This window comes from Teleopsis dalmanni, chromosome 1, assembly GCF_002237135.1.
Source record: "Teleopsis dalmanni isolate 2A chromosome 1, ASM223713v2, whole genome shotgun sequence".
In the NCBI taxonomy this organism is placed as follows: Eukaryota; Metazoa; Arthropoda; class Insecta; order Diptera; family Diopsidae; genus Teleopsis; species Teleopsis dalmanni.
Window position 1 is genome coordinate 174994961 of NC_051846.1, and position 9368 is coordinate 175004328.

The window sequence follows — 9368 nt, forward strand, 5'->3', positions numbered from 1 at the left end:
AAAATATTACGTGCAATAAATTTTTTATAATTAGAACGATCACTATAAGAAATACAAATATAACCATATATAACAATTAAGCAAGGTAAATAAAAATTGTATATTTAAATATGAAAAATTGTCAAATGAGGCTATCATCTATATTAGAAGTATACCCGAAGGTTTTGAAAATATTTATTTTTTATATTATATCCAAATTTATTGTAAAAACTTTTATTACAAAAATATTTACTAAAAATATTACCTCTATTTTAGTGCAGCAACCAAGCACTTTGGTTACACTTTAATTTTTTTTTATTTTTTTACTTTCATCTTGGATTCATTTTCTTTAATTGTATCTATAGAAACTTAAAAATATTTTCATTGAATATTTTTAAATTATATCTGCTAAAAATTTCTTAACCCAGATTTAAAATGGACCTATAAACATTCTTAGAACTTTCTACTTAGTATACTACTAAGTACTACTTTCTTTCTATTTAGTATATGCTCAGTAAAGCTTTGATATAAGGTAATTTAATTAAAAAATAAAATCCTGGTTTTAAGAAATTTAAATTAGTTTTAAAATTCATTAAATTAACTCAAATAACTATTTACTTTACTAAAAATATTGGCTTTACCAACTCTTTTCAAAATTATTTTATTTAGCCATTAACATATCAAAGTTAGATACTTACATTTCTTATTATGTCTTAGGACTATCAATATTTATTTTTTTTATTTTAATTACTTAAATGACTGACATTTATTTATCAATTAAGATTTTTTATTTTTTCATAATGTCTTAGGGCTATCATTAACTAATTATGATCATTTTCTGCTAGTGATGCCCCTCGAAGTATATATAAAAAATTAGCCCCTCTAAATATATATAAAAAATTAGCCCGTCTAAGTATATATAAAAAATTAAACCTCTCCTTTAAACAATAATATATTGTAAGAAATAATACAATATAGAAGTTGACAAACCATTGACGATGCTATAGTCTGTTGAAATAGAACAGAACAGAACAGAAGTTAACAAGATTCTAGTTTTCTAGTAAAATGAAGTACTATGGTAGATCTTTTATGCTATCAACTAACGCTAACCAAACAGAAAACAGTCAGTTTTTCGAACAAAAGTCAGAATTTCTTTCGCTAAGGACTTTCCAACGTTTTATTGAAGTAAAGTTTTTGACCTAGTATTATCTAAACCCTGATTAAAATCAAACAGATAGAAAAATAGTGACTAGATATCGTTTTTATTTTTAATTAAAAACGCCATTCTATCAACTCACATAAATCAACCTGATTGAGTTGCGAAGACAAGATAAGATGGCCCGATAGATAGATAATCCAAAGAAACTTTATTCGATTAAGCAGGCCCATCGGTCGCGTTCTTTTGAGAAGCTATTTCGTTATTATTGCATGAATGGTAATTATTAGTTAATGATAGTTCGTTGTGGAAGTTTGGGAAGTTGCCTTGTATTTAATAGGACGATCTAACTTAATCTTCTGGTTAGCAGAAGATTAAGAAGAAACAGAATTTTCTAGTTTATTAGAGAAAATTAAATAAATAAACATTTTTTTTAGATTTTATAATTTATTTACTTTTAGATTATCGGTCTTGTTCTTTTAAGAAATCATCTCGGTATCATTTTCTGGATCTTAAAGTGAGAGAAGTTTAGTACCACGACTCATTTGTATCGCACATAAATTTCTTAAAAAAACAAAACGAATATCATTTACCTAACAAAAGTCAGATTATACTATTATAGTATAATATATTAATATAATACATAATATATATATATTATAATACATAAAATAATAATATATATAAATTAATATTATAATATATATATATATCATAACATATTAAAAAATATGTAATAATATGAAAATGTGGCGTCCACGTGGGGTAAAGTACTCCGACCTTTATAGAACTGTTGTACTACAAACTGTTCTCAAAAGGAAGAGCTAGGGTAAATACAAATAAATAAGTGAAGATTATAATAAAAAATGCAGGCAGAGGAAAAGATCAATGCGAACTTATTATCGAGAGTAGCTTAAGCGGCTGAATATTTTAAATGAAAAAAAATGCTTATAATAATTAAAAAATCTCAAACATTAATTAAGTAAAGAATTTGTTAATATTATAAAAAATTCTGAATAATAGCAATTTGTTAATAGTTATATATAAACACATATTTTAGTTTATACATCAAGAGGAATCGCAGTTTATATTAAAAGTATTATTGCGATGAGTGATTTTATAACAATTTATTATAAATTTATTTTATTTTATTTTACTTATATTTTTTATAAATTTATAAAAATATTATATACTTATTTATAAATATATTCAGTTATTTAATTCTTTTTCAACTTTTTTTAAAATAATTTATTGATTTTCTTTCTATTTCATTATTCTTCGGGTAAACTTGATTCTTACTATTTATGAAGAACATAAAACTGAAGTTTATATATTTAGATATATTAGTATATATAAAACATATTAATTAAACCATTTTAGCCAAAAATATTTCAAATACTTATGTACAACTCAAATAGACAAATTTATTACAGAGCACGAAGTCATAAAATAATTAATTTTTATTTTAGCTAATAATATTTAAAATTACATATAGCTTAACTAAACTGAACTAAAAACTAAAAACCTCAAATGAAACTAATATAAGCAATTTTCAATTTTTATATATAATAAATGAATACTATATATATATAAATACATATATATAAAATTTAAATCGGCAAAATGCTAAAACGCATATTTACTTTATAATTAAGGATACAAAATGAAACCGATACAGAAGCAAGTAACAAGCAATTGAAAAAGATATAAACAAAATTAAGTAAATATACTTATATTTATAAATAAAAAATTTTATAGCTATTAAAATAATTAAAAGAGCAAAAATGAAGAAATAAATTAAAGTGCTAATGGAGTCGAGTATAGCCAATTTGTCCTTGCCATTTACTCAAACAAAGCAAATCATACACCAAACCTTATGTCCTGAAAGCGCATTTTCTATTATTATAATATATGTATTATTCAAAAAAAAAATTAAAACTAAAATCGAATATTTCTTTGAGAACTTAAATTAAATGAATTAACACTTAAAAGAAAACATATACTCTTATGAAATGATGACAGTAAATTAAAAATATACACATATATAATTATATGTCATATATACATATAATTTATGAGTACGATAGTATTTTCTTATCGAAGCTGGCAATAATAATTGTAGATTTAAACATATATTTCAAAAATATATATAACTCTATATATATTAATATGTGTACATTTTAAAATAGTACACATTATAATATAATTAAAAATTTAAAAACATTTTTACCTAATATTTAAATCAAATATTATAAGTAATGAAATTATGTAATAATTATTTAATAATTAATTAGGAAATTAGCTGAATAAGTTATATTAAAAACTTATAAAAAATTATTTTTCAATTCGATAAATTAAAAAAAATGCTGCATTATTAAAAATTCAATTAACACAAAATAATAAATTAATAAATGCTTAAGAAACCATATATAAAAATATATATAAAAAAAAGTAAAAATTTTTGACTTAATAAAATTAAATAATATGAAAGCAATATACAAATCTGACAATTTTGCTCAATATAAAATATTTTGCTTTTATATTCAATAATTTTTTAGTTAATTGCGTAACTACTTGCTATAATATTTATTTAATATATATGAAAACAGTATTAAGCAGTTTTGGCATTAAAAATAATAATTATAAAATTTAATTAACAATTTAACTCGTCTCGACTTAGGTCTGTAAAGAACTTAAATTTTCGATACAAAGAATTAAAATTGCTTAATTTTTAATATTATTTTTTTATTAATTTAATCATAATTTTAACACCTAAATTATGGAATGCCAAAGTAAATAATTGACAAAAATATTTAAAAGAAATGGTATAATATATGAAACATATATTTAAATAAATTTTATCATCAATTAATTATATTTAATATAACAAACATAAAAACAATTATAATAAACTTATTATCTTTCACTTTCAAGTTGGTGTTTTATTTATTTACTTATATACTATTAGGTACAGAGGCTGGACTGGCGAACTTGTTTCTTATTTGCCCACTTGAGCTAATATAATAAGTAATATACAATTACTTACTATTGATAATGAATCGGAAAAGCAATAAACGATTTTGTATAGCAAACAAAAAAATCAATTTTCTTCTATCGGGTAGTAGGTGTAGTATATTCTTTCTCGAAATAATTGTCTCGGGACTTCGTTTAGGTTAGGAAATAATACTAAGTGGTTACCGTAAAATAATAGCCAGAATAATTATCTTGGAACTTTGTTTTATTAAGGAAATAATACTAAATTATTAAACATATATATTATTATACATATACATATATACGTTTTTGGCTACATATTTAATAAGGTCAATACCTATATTGTTTTCTCAATAGTATTGAACTCATATTTTGCTAACTCCAATCTTGTAGAAGCTTCTACCGAGAAAGAGAGAGAAAGAGAGAGAGAGAGAGAGAGTGAGAAAGAGAGTGAGAGAGAGAGAGAGAGGAGTGAGAAAGAGAGTGAGAGAGAGAGAGAGAGAGAGTGAGAGAAAGAGAGCGAGAGGGAGAGAGAAAGCAATTCTACATAAAATTGCAACACTTGAATGATTCTCTATGTTGCACCAAGTCAAGAAAATTTGTTTTGATAGTAAGTGATCAGGAAGCAACCTCATGACCTAATAGTGGAAGTCATTAATATGCGATTTTTAGAGAATATTCAGATAACAGGGAATATTACTTATATTTGAGAATAGTGCCACAAAACATTCTAATATGAAAATCATACATAAAATTTTTGACAACAATAGAGAAAAATATAGTGGGATGTAGAGAAATAACTTTTAACCAAACAACAGCAGTAACAGAAATATAACTTATGTCTGGGTTAACACTTATAAAATTCTATAATTACCTTGATATTCAAATATTTATTATTTGAATAAAAAAATCAGTAAGTGTGAATCATTTATAAATGCTTGATTTTGTGCTCTGGACCAGTGGCGTAACTACATTTTTTAGGCCCATAAGCAAATTCTAACTAAGGGCCTCCTACTAACATCTTTTTATACCCTTTACACGTTAAAAGAGTGTTAAAAGAGTATATTAGACTTGTCAAGATTTTTTTTAACGCATTAAAAGAAACGTCGAAAATACCATAAAGTATATATCAGTATATATAGGAGTAAGGATGTCTTTATATTATTCTTCCTTTTTTGCTTGTTGAAATGCATATTAGTGACTAAAGCCTAATCTAAACACTAAAGCACTTGATTCAGTACATGATAAAACAAGTGTTTCATAAAAATATGATAATGAGTTATTCAGATGATTTAGGAAGCATATCTTCCTGGTGGAATATATATTGGATTTATTTCAAGAGAGTGTATTAAGGACTCTAATTAGATAATTAGAATTAGAATTCTTGTTGCTAATAAATATCCAAATATTCTAAATATTACTAATCAATATATCACTGAAAAAATTTTGAAATTTGTCATTCAGTGTTTCTTTGTTAAATAAAATTTTGTGGAAATTAGTTTTGTATATTTTTGTGTGAAGTTGGTTTCAAATTTTGTTCTAGAAAGTTTTTAAACAAAACTATTACTATACATAATATTTTAAATATTATCAGTTATATATTCCACATTCCATAACCAACTAAAGTTTGCAAAAGAAGTGTACTAGACAAATAAAGCTATCTTTCAACTTTTGTTTAGATGCTCTGGACAGATTAAGTTATACTACGACCTTTAATAAAGTGCTCTGTTGAGAAAAGGCTATTTCAAGTTCTTAGTATTCTGATTGGACAAAGGTAACACCCAACTTTTAGATAGGTTTTTAGAATGGACAAACGGTTTGTGTATTAAAAAACCTAATTAAATAAAAAATTTGATTATTGAAGTATCTTTAATAATATTTAAGTAATCATTGAAAAAAATTTTAAATTTGTCAATTAGTTTTTCTTTATTAAATAAACATTTGTAAAAACTAGTTTCATTTATTTTTGTGTGAAGTTAGTTTCAAATTTTCTCCTAAAAATAATTTTTTGAGCAAAATTAATTTGTAATATTTTATTTATTATAATTTTATATAATTAGTTATATATTTCTCACACAATAATTTACTAGTGTTTTCAACAGAAGTATTCTGGAAAAATAAAGCCATCTCACAAGTTTTGATATATTGCTCTGGGCGGATAAAGCTATCCAACACCTTTTGATTACAATTTCGGATCGGATAAGAAGACTATTTCAAGTTAAGAATTTTGGGCAAATATGCTGTTCTCAATGGTAAGTAGTATTGTGTATTAAAAACCCTAATTACATAAATGACAAAGCTATTTTTATTATATTCTTGACAGATATATGTTTTACATAGTTAGCATTGATATATCGAACAAAAATTTTAAAATGATTCATTTAGTTTTTTTCATAAAAATGTTTTTCCAGAGATATTAGATCCATATTTTGAAGTTGGTTACAAGTTTTCTCCAAGCAAATTGTTAAGCTTCATTGATTTATAATATTTTTTTCTCAAAAATCAACTGAATAATGCAGCTATATGCAGCAACAAGTCTCTATATAATTACTAAAAGCCCTAATACGGTAATTCACGATGAATACGCTTTGAAGAAAAGATTCATAAAAAAAATATTTGTAAGTACATAAAACAGTATTTATAATCAAATGTTTATCTAAAGAGACTGTAAAATTTAAAAATCTTATAGTCGCAAAAATACCGAGATTCGCAAAGACGCTCGCAATCATAAAAAAAAAGAAAGAAAAAAAAAGCGTTGCCCCGATGATAAAAGTCTCCCGATGAGTCACTAAAAAGATGCTCGAAATCATAAAAAAATGAAACCGTTTATCCCAATATAACTACAAACATTCATTTAAAAAAAGAAAAAAACTGTTCCTCAATTAAACGAAGTGTCCGCAAAAAAAAAGAGAATGAAAAACCCATGTGCCTTAAAACACGATTACGCTTGAAAAACAGATTTATAAAAAAAATATTCGTAAGTACATGAAATAATATTTATATTAAATGTTTACTGGACGGGCCTGTAAAATTTTAAAATCTTATCGTTCCAAAAATACCGAGATTTCCAAAAACGCTCGTACTCATAAAAAAAGAAAAAGAACTCATTTAATCCATTAAAATTAAGAACCTTCTTTCATATAAAATAAAATTTAAAAAACTGGTTGCCCGAAGAGAAAAAGCTGCATGTACTAAAAAACCTAACATCTTTTATAAAAAAAAAATTAAAAAAAAGGTTGCCCGAAGAGAAAAGTCTCCATGTACTAAAATACCTAATAACACCTAAAAAGACGCACGAAATCATAAAAAAATACGAAACCATTTATTTCATAATAACTAAGAACATTCATTTAAAAAAAGAAAAAAATTGTTCCTCAATAAAACGAACTGTCTGAAAAAGAAAAAGAAAATGAAAAACCCATGTAACCTAAAACAAAGATTTCGTTTGAAAAACAGGTTTATAAAAAACAGATTTGTAAGTACATGAAATAATATTTATATTACATGTTTATTGGACGGGCCTGTAAAATTTTAAAATCTTGTCGTCCCAAAAATAACGAGATTTGCAAAAACGCTCGTAATCACAAAAAAAAGAAAAAGAACTCATTTAATCCATTACCTATAACTAAGAACCTTCTTTCATATAAAAGAAAAATTAAAAAACAGGTTGCCCAAAGAGAAAAAGCTGCATGTACTAAGAAACCTAACAACAACTTTCATTAAAAAAAAAAAATAAAAAAAAAGTTTGCCCGAAGAGAAAAGTCTCCATGTACTAAAAAACTTAATAAATCCTAACAACACGCTCGAAATCATAAAAAAAGAAAACGAAACTACGAACATTCTTCTATAAAAAAAAAAGTTGAAAAAAGTTGCCCGAATAGAAAGCTGCTCATTCTAAGAAACCTAAGAAGACCTGATAATCATCAAAAAAAGAAAAATCACTTTTATCCCATTATAATTACGAACATTCATTTAAAAAAAAATTGGTCCCCATTAAAACGAAGTGTCCGAAAAAGAGAAATAAAAGCTCATACACCCTAAAACACGATTACTCTTGAAAAACAGGTTCATAAAAAAAAGAATTATAAGTACATGAAATAATATTTATATTAAATGTTTACTGGACGGGCCTGTAAAATTTTAAAATCTTATCGTTCCAAAAATACCGAGATTTGCAAAAGCGCTCGTAATCACTAAAAAAAGAAAAAGAACTCATTTAATCCATTATCACTAAGAACCTTCTTTCATATAAAAGAAAATTTGAAAAACAGGTTGTCCGAAGAGAAAAAGCTGTATATACTAAAAAATCTAATATCTTTCATAAAAAAAAAAAATTTAAAAAAAAGGTTACCCGAAGAGAAAAGTCTCCATGTACTAAAAAACCTAATAACACCTAAAAAGACGCATGAAATCATAAAAAAATACGAAACCATTTATTTCATAATAACTAAGAACATTCATTTAAAAAAAGAAAAAAATTGTTCCTCAATAAAACGAAGTGTCTGAAAAAAAAAGAAAATGAAAAACCCATGTAACCTAAAACAAAGATTTCGTTTGAAAAACAAGTTTATAAAAAACAGATTTGTAAGTACATGAAATAATATTTATATTACATGTTTATTGGACGGGCCTGTAAAATTTTAAAATCTTATCGTCCCAAAAATAACGAGATTTGCAAAAGCGCTCGTAATCGTAAAAGAAAAGAAAAAGAACTCATTTAATTCGTTATAACTAAGAACCTTCTTTCATAAAAAGAAAATTGTGCAAAAAACAGGTTGCCCCGAAAAGAAAGAAAAAGCTGCATTGTACTAAAAATCCTAACAACATCTTAATAAAAAAAAATTAAAGAAAAAAGAGTGTGCCGAAGAGAAATTTCCAATGACCTAATAACAACTAGAAAAGACGCTCGAAATCATAAAAAAAGAAAACGAAACTACGAACATTCTTTCATAAAAAAAACCAGTTGCCCGAAGAGAAAAAGCTGCCTATTCTAAAAAACCTAAGAAGACCAAAAAAAGATAAATAAATCATTTATCCTATTATAATTACGAACATTCATTTACAAAAAAAAAATTTAAAAAAAGAGGTTGCCCGAAGAGAAAAGTCTCCATGTACTAAAAAACCTAATAACACCTTAAAAGACTCTCGTATTCATAAACAAAAAAGAAAACGAAACTACAAACATTCTTTCATAAAAAAAAATTGAAAAAAAAAGGTTGCCTAAAGAGAAAAGGCTGCC

General features: G+C 24.7%; 1 long non-coding RNA gene across 4 annotated transcripts; it reads left to right on the plus strand.

Annotated features, from left to right (window-relative positions):
• The first annotated feature begins 5674 nt into the window (after positions 1-5674).
• Positions 5675-6873, plus strand: LOC119670302. 4 transcript variants are annotated; one of them, XR_005251703.1, is made up of 4 exons: positions 5675-5903; positions 6220-6381; positions 6541-6747; positions 6819-6873. It is a non-coding gene; the product is annotated as an uncharacterized LOC119670302 (long non-coding RNA). The 4 variants fall into 4 exon arrangements; XR_005251704.1 differs by having other exon boundaries at positions 6232-6381; XR_005251705.1 differs by lacking the exon at positions 5675-5903 and adding an exon at positions 6123-6154.
• The last annotated feature ends 2495 nt before the right edge of the window (positions 6874-9368 follow it).